This window comes from Rutidosis leptorrhynchoides, chromosome 6 (genome assembly GCF_046630445.1).
Source record: "Rutidosis leptorrhynchoides isolate AG116_Rl617_1_P2 chromosome 6, CSIRO_AGI_Rlap_v1, whole genome shotgun sequence".
NCBI classification, from domain to species: Eukaryota; Viridiplantae; Streptophyta; class Magnoliopsida; order Asterales; family Asteraceae; genus Rutidosis; species Rutidosis leptorrhynchoides.
In genome coordinates, this window is record NC_092338.1 from 195,589,118 (window position 1) to 195,597,741 (window position 8,624).

Below are 8,624 nucleotides of genomic sequence, written 5' to 3' on the forward strand. Positions count from 1 at the left end.
ATCGTAACATCAATCGCAACTACAACAAACGGCACAACAACAACAACAACAACAACAACTACAACAATCATCCCAACAACAATAACAACCGCAACAACAACAACAACAACAACAATCAGAAGAAACTATGCCAAAGGTGTGAAAAGTATCACTCGGGGTTTTGCACCAAATTTTGCAACAAGTGTAAAAGAATTGGTCATAGCGCGGCGAAGTGTGAGGTCTACGGACCAGGGGTTAACAGAACGACAGGAACAAATGGTGTCGGAACGAGTAATGGCGGAGCAAGTAGTGTCGGAGCAAGTTATGCCAATGTAGTTTGTTATAAATGTGGAAAACCTGGCCACATTATTAGAAATTTCCCGAACCAGGAGAACACGAATGGATAAGGCCGCGGAAGAGTTTTCAATATTAATGTGGCAGAGGCACAGGAAGACCCGGAGCTTGTTATGGGTACGTTTCTTATTGACAATAAATCTGCTTACGTTTTATTTGATTCGGGTGCGGATAGAAGCTATATGAGTAGAGATTTTTGTGCTAAATTAAGTTATCCATTGACGCCGTTGGATAGTAAATTTTTACTCGAATTAGCAAACGGTAAATTAATTTCAGCAGATTATATATGCCAGAATCGAGAAATTAAACTGGGTAGCGAAATATTTAAGATTGATTTGATACCAGTAGAGTTAGGGAGTTTTGATGTAATAGTTGGCATGGACTGGCTGAAGGAGATGAAAGCAGAGATCGTATGTTACAAAAATGCAATTCGCATTGTACGAGAAGAAGGAGAACCCTTAATGGTGTACGGAGAAAAGGGCAACACGAAGCTACATCTTATTAGTAATTTGAAGGCACAAAAACTAATAAGAAAAGGTTGCTATGCTGTTCTAGCACACGTTGAGAAAGTACAAACTGAAGAAAAGAGCATCAGTGATGTTCCCGTTGCAAAAGAATTTCCCGATGTATTTTCGAAAGAATTACCGGGATTACCCCCACATCGATCCGTTGAATTTCAAATAGACCTTGTACCAGGAGCTGCACCAATAGCTCGTGCTCCATACAGACTCGCACCCAGCGAAATGAAAGAATTACAAAGTCAGTTACAGGAACTTTTAGAGCGTGGTTTCATTCGACCAAGTACATCACCATGGGGAGCTCCTGTTCTGTTTGTGAAGAAGAAAGATGGTACATTTAGGTTGTGTATCGACTACCGAGAGTTGAACAAACTTACAATCAAGAACCGCTACCCACTACCGAGAATCGATGACTTATTTGATCAACTACAAGGCTCGTCGGTTTATTCGAAGATCGATTTACGTTCTGGATATCATCAAATGCGAGTAAAGGAGGTTGATATTCCAAAAACTGCTTTTAGGACGCGTTATGGTCATTACGAGTTTATGGTTATGCCATTTGGATTGACTAACGCACCAACTGTGCTCATGGACCTTATGAACCGAGTGTGTGAGCCATATCTTGACAAGTTTGTCATTGTTTTCATCGATGACATACTTATTTACTCAAAGAATGATCAAGAGCACGAAGAACATTTGAGAAAAGTGCTAGAAGTATTGAGGAAAGAAAAACTGTACGCTAAGTTTTCAAAGTGTGCATTTTGGTTGGAAGAAGTTCAATTCCTCGGTCACATAGTGAACAAAGAAGGTATCCAGGTGGACCCGGCAAAGATCGAAACCGTTGAAAAGTGGGAAACCCCAAAAACTCCGAAATACATACGCCAGTTTTTAGGACTAGCTGGTTACTACAGAAGGTTCATCCAAGATTTTTCCAGAATAGCAAAACCCTTAACTGCATTAACGCATAAAGGGAAGAAATTTGAATGGAAAGATGAGCAAGAGAAAACGTTTCAATTGTTAAAAAAAAAGTTAACTACGGCACCTATATTGTCATTACCTGAAGGGAATGATAATTTTGTGATATATTGTGACACCTCAAAGCAAGGTTTCGGTTGTGTATTAATGCAACGAACGAAAGTAATTGCTTATGCGTCTAGACAATTGAAGATTCACAAAAAGAATTATACGACGCATGATTTGGAATTAGGCGCGGTTGTTTTTGCATTAAAGACTTGGAGGCACTACTTATATGGGGTCAAAAGTATTATATATACTGACCACAAAAGTCTTCAACACATATTTAATCAGAAACAACTGAATATGAGGCAGCATAGGTGGATTGAATTGTTGAATAATTACGACTTTGAGATTCGTTACCACCCGGGGAAGGCAAATGTGGTAGCCGACACCTTGAACAGAAAGGACAGAGAACCCATTCGAGTAAAAGCTATGAATATAATGATTCACACTAACCTTACTACTCAAATAAAGGAGGCGCAACAAGGAGTTTTAAAAGAGGGAAATTTAAAGGATGAAATACCCAAAGGATCGGAGAAGCATCTTAATATTCGGGAAGATGGAACTCTGTATAGGTTGGGTACCAAAATGTGGAGATATGAGAGAAATGGTACTTAGAGAAGCTCATAAACCAGATACTCAATACATCCTGGAACGGGGAAGATGTACAAGGATCTCAAGAAACATTTTTGGTGGCCAGGTATGAAAGCCGATGTTGCTAAATACATAGGGGAATGTTTGACGTGTTCTAAGGTCAAAGCGAAGCATCAGAAACCATCAGGTCTACTTCAACAACCCGAAATCTCGAAATGGAAATGGGAAAACATTACCATGGATTTCATCACTAAATTGCCAAGGACTGCAAGTGGTTTTGATACTATTTGGGTAATAGTTGATCGTCTCACCAAATCAGCACACTTCCTGCCAATAAGAGAAGATGACAAGATGGAGAAGTTAGCATGACTGTATTTGAAGGAAGTCGTCTCTAGACATGGAATACCAATCTCTATTATCTCTGATAGGGATGGCAGATTTATTTCAAGATTCTGGCAGACATTACAGCAAGCATTAGGAACTCGTCTAGACATGAGTACTGCCTATCATCTACAAACTGATTGGCAGAGCAAAAGGACGATACAAATGCTTGAAGACATGCTACGAGCATGTATTATTGATTTCGGAAACAGTTGGGATCGACACCTACCGTTAGCAGAATTTTCCTACAACAACAGTTACCATTCTAGTATTGAGATGGCACCGTTTGAGGCACTTTATGGTAAAAAGTGCAGGTCTCCGATTTGTTGGAATGAAGTGGGGGACAGACAGATTACGAATCCGGAGATGATACAAGAAACTACTGAGAAAATTATCCAAATTCAACAACGATTGAAAACCGTCCAGAGTCGACAAAAGAGCTACGCGGACAGTAAAAGAAAAGATATAGAGTTTGAAATTGGAGAAATGGTCATGCTTAAGGTTTCACCTTGGAAAGGCGTTGTTCGATTTGGTAAATAGGGGAAACTAAATCCAAGGTACATTGGACCATTCAAGATTATAGATCGTGTCGGACCAGTAGCTTACCAACTGGAGCTACCTCAACAACTTGCGGTTGTACATAACACTTTCCACGTCTCGAATTTGAAGAAATGTTTTGCTAAAGAAGATCTCACTATTCAATTGGACGAAATCCAAATCAATGAAAAACTTCAATTCATTGAAGAACCAGTCGAAATAATGGATCGTGAGGTTAAGAGACTTAAGCAAAACAAGATACCGATTGTTAAGATTCGATGGAATGCTCGTAGAGGACCCGAGTTCACCTGGGAGCATGAAGATCAGATGAAGAAGAAATACCAGCATCTATTTCCAGAAGATTCATCAACACCTTCAACAGCTTAAAATTTCGGGACGAAATTTATTTAACGGGTAGGTACTGTAGTGACCCGAACTTTTTCATGTTTATATATATTAATTGAGATTGATATTTACATGACTAAATGTTTCCAATGTGTTAAGCAATCAAACTTGTTAAGACTTGATTAAATGAAATAAGTTTCATATAGACAATTGATCACCCATGTTGATCGGCGATTCACAAACGTTACAAAATTGTAAAAACTACATGTTGTGGTATATATATAGACATATATATATGGTTGACATAAGATTATGATGAGTAAGTATCGCACTAAGTATATTAACAATGTGTGATATACATAAGAAATGAGATTACTAAGTTAAGAAACTCGAAATGATATATATAACGATTATCGTTATGATAACGTCTACTAAATACATATGTATCATATTAAGATATTGATACACTATATTTAACATGATAAAATGATATTTAAATATATCATTAAGTGTATTAACAATGAACTACATATGTAAAAACAATACTACTAACCCAAGAATTACGAAACGAGACTTATATGTAACGATTATCGTTGTAATGATATTTTAATGTATATATCATATTAAGAGATATTCATAAATCATAATATCATGATAATATAATAATTTAACATCTCATTTGATATAATAAACATTGGGTTAACAACATTAATTGAGATCGTTAACTTAAAGGTTTCAAAACAACACTTACATGTAACGACTAACGAATACTTAACGACTCCATTAGAATGTATATACATGTTGTGTTTTGATATGTATTCTTACACTTTTGAAAGACTTCAAGACACATATCAAAATACTTCTACTTAACAAAAATGCTTACAATTACATCCTCGTTCAGTTTCATCAACAATTCTACTCGTATGCACCCGTATTCGTACTCGTACAATACACAGCTTTTAGATGTATGTACTATTGGTATATTGATAATGCTAAAAACGAACATATATTTCATAGCATTATGCCTCAAGAAAGACAAGCTTTTAGTTGCAATTGTTCTATTTACAAGTGATATTCGTTTAAATAATAAAAGGTGAAGACAAAAGACAGATTCGACGAATTGAAGACGCAAACGACCAAAAAGCTCAAAAGTACAAAATACAATCAAAGTGGTTCCAATTATTGATAAGAAACGTCTCAAAATTACAAGAGTACAAGACGCGAAACGCAAAGTACAAGATATTAAATTATACGCAAGGACGTTCGAAAATTCGGAACCGGGACCAAAGTCAACTCTCAACGCTCGACGCAACGGACTAAAAATTACAAGTCAATTATGCACACAAATATAATATAATATTTAAATAATTCTATAAATTATTTATATAGAGTTGTAATCACTTGCATCCATAAATTTGCTTGAAAACAAAGGAACCAATGAGAACGCGACATGTGGCGCGAAAATCACATGTGATTGAAAAAAAAAATTCGAAAATTTTTTTTTTTGAAATTTTTTTTCGAAATTTTTTTTTCGAAATTTTTTTTTCGAATTTTTTTTTTTAAAAATCATATGTGATTATGCATGTCAATCACATGTGATTATAAAGCCAATCACATGTGATTATGCATGACAAATCCAATCACATGTGATTGTACAATTCAATCACATGTGATTGTGCAGGTAAATCACATGTGATTGAAAAAAAAAAAATTAAAAAAAAATATTTTTTTTTAAAATTTGAAAAAAAAATTTTAAAATTTTTTTTTCAAAAAAAAATTTTTGAATTTTTTTTTCAATCACATGTGATTTTCGCGACACATGTCGCGCTCTCATTGGTCCCTTGAATCTCAACTTAATTTATGGACTCAAATGAATATTCCTCTATTTATATATTATATTATTATTATAAACTGTCGGCAAAGCAAGAAAACAAACTTATGTGAGCTGGTACCTACCTCCATGCGATCGCATGGCCTGGAGGCACAAAAGCCATGCGATCGCATGGTGAATAGTTTCAGGCCACATGCCTATAAATTTTGCGGTTTTGAGCAAATATATATCCATCATCTCTCTATCTCACTCACGTATATATATATATATATATATATATATATATATATATATATATATATATATATATATATATATATATATATATATATATATATATATATATATATATTATATTATAATTTTAATTTTAAATTCTAATAATAAGGGTATGTTAGCGAATATTGTAAGGGTGTAAGTCAAAATTCTGTTCGTGTAACGCTACGCTATTTTTAATCATTGTAAGTTATGTTCAACCTTTTTAATTTAATGTCTCGTAGCTAAGTTATTATTATGCTTATTTAAGACGAAGTAATCATGATGTTGGGCTAAAATATTAAGACGGGGTAATTGGGCTTTGTACCATAATTGGGGTTTGGACAAAAGAACGACACTTGTGGAAATTAGACTATGGGCTATTAATGGGCTTTATATTTGTTTAATTAAATGATAATTTGTTAATTTAATATAAAGATTTACAATTGGACGTACCTATAAATAACCATATACACTCGATCGGACACGATGGGCGGGATATTTATATGTACGAATAATCGTTCATTTAACCGGACACGGGAATGGATTAATAGTTAATAGACTTATTAAAACAGGGGTGAATTATGTACAAGGACACTTGGCGTAATTGTTAACAAAGTATTAAAACCTTGGGTTACACGCAGTCGATATCCTGGTGTAATTGTTAAACAAAATATTAAGACCTTGTTACAGTTTAAGTCCCCAATTAGTTGGAATATTTGACTTCAGATATAAGGATAATTTGACGAGGACACTCGCACTTTAAATTTATGACCGATGGACTGTTATGGACAAAAATCAGACGGACATATTGAATAATCCAGGACAAAGGACAATTAACCCATGAGAATAAACTAAAATCAACACGTCGAACATCATGATTACGGAAGTTTAAATAAGCATAATTCTTTATTTTCATATTTAATTGCACTTTTAGTTATCGCACTTTTATTTACTGTCATCGTATTTAATTGCACTTTTAATTATCGTTCTCTTTAATTATCGCAATTTTATTTTATCGCAATTTTATTTATCGCAATTTCATTATCGTTATTTACTTTACGCTTAAAATTAAGTTATATTTATTTTTAATATTTTACATTAGGTTTTAACTGCGGCTAAAGTTTTAAAATCGACAAACCGGTCATTAAACGGTAAAAACCTCCTTTTATAATAATAATACTACTTATATATATTTTTGTATTTTTACTAATATAGTTTTTAAAAATATAGCGTTAAGCTTGAAATGTCCCGTTCTTATTGATTAAAAACGTTCCATATTAATTGATTTCGTTGCGAGGTTTTGACCTCTATATGAGACGTTTTTCAAAGACTGCATTCATTTTTAAACAAACCATAACCTTTATTTCATCAATAAAGGTTTAAAAAGCTTTACGTAGATTATCAAATAATGATAATCTAAAATATCCTGTTTACACACGACCATTACATAATGGTTTACAATACAAATATGTTACAACAAAATAAGTTTCTTGAATGCAGTTTTTACACAATATCATACAAGCATGGACTCCAAATCTTGTCCTTATTTAAGTATGCGACAGCGGAAGCTCTTAATAATCACCTGAGAATAAACATGCTTAAAACGTCAACAAAAATGTTGGTGAGTTATAGGTTTAACCTATATATATCAAATCATAATAATAGACCACAAGATTTCATATTTCAATACACATCCCATACATAGAGATAAAAATCATTCATATGGTGAACACCTGGTAACCGACATTAACAAGATGCATATATATAAGAATATCCCCATCATTCCGGGACACCCTTCGGATATGATATAAATTTCGAAGTACTAAAGCATCCGGTACTTTGGATGGGGTTTGTTAGGCCCAATAGATCTATCTTTAGGATTCGCGTCAATTAGGGTGTCTGTTCCCTAATTCTTAGATTACCAGACTTAATAAAAAGGGCATATTCGATTTCGATAATTCAACCATAGAATGTAGTTTCACGTACTTGTGTCTATTTTGTAAATCATTTATAAAACCTGCATGTATTCTCATCCCAAAAATATTAGATTTTAAAAGTGGGACTATAACTCACTTTCACAGATTTTTACTTCGTCGGGAAGTAAGACTTGGCCACTGGTTGATTCACGAACCTATAACAATATATACATATATATCAAAGTATGTTCAAAATATATTTACAACACTTTTAATATATTTTGATGTTTTAAGTTTATTAAGTCAGCTGTCCTCGTTAGTAACCTATAACTAGTTGTCCACAGTTAGATATACAGAAATAAATCGATAAATATTATCTTGAATCAATCCACGACCCAGTGTATACGTATCTCAGTATTGATCACAACTCAAACTATACATATTTTGGAATCAACCTCAACCCTGTATAGCTAACTCCAACATTCACATATAGAGTGTCTATGGTTGTTCCGAAATATATATAGATGTGTCGACATGATAGGTCAAAACATTGTATACGTGTCTATGGTATCTCAAGATTACATAATATACAATACAAGTTGATTAAGTTATGGTTGGAATATATTTGTTACCAATTTTCACGTAGCTAAAATGAGAAAAATTATCCAATCTTGTTTTACCCATAACTTCTTCATTTTAAATCCGTTTTGAGTGAATCAAATTGCTATGGTTTCATATTGAACTCTATTTTATGAATCTAAACAGAAAAAGTATAAGTTTATAGTCGGAAAAATAAGTTACAAGTCATTTTTGTAAAGGTAGTCATTTCAGTCGAAAGAACGACGTCTAGATGACCATTTTAGAAAACATACTTCCACTTTGAGTTTAACCATA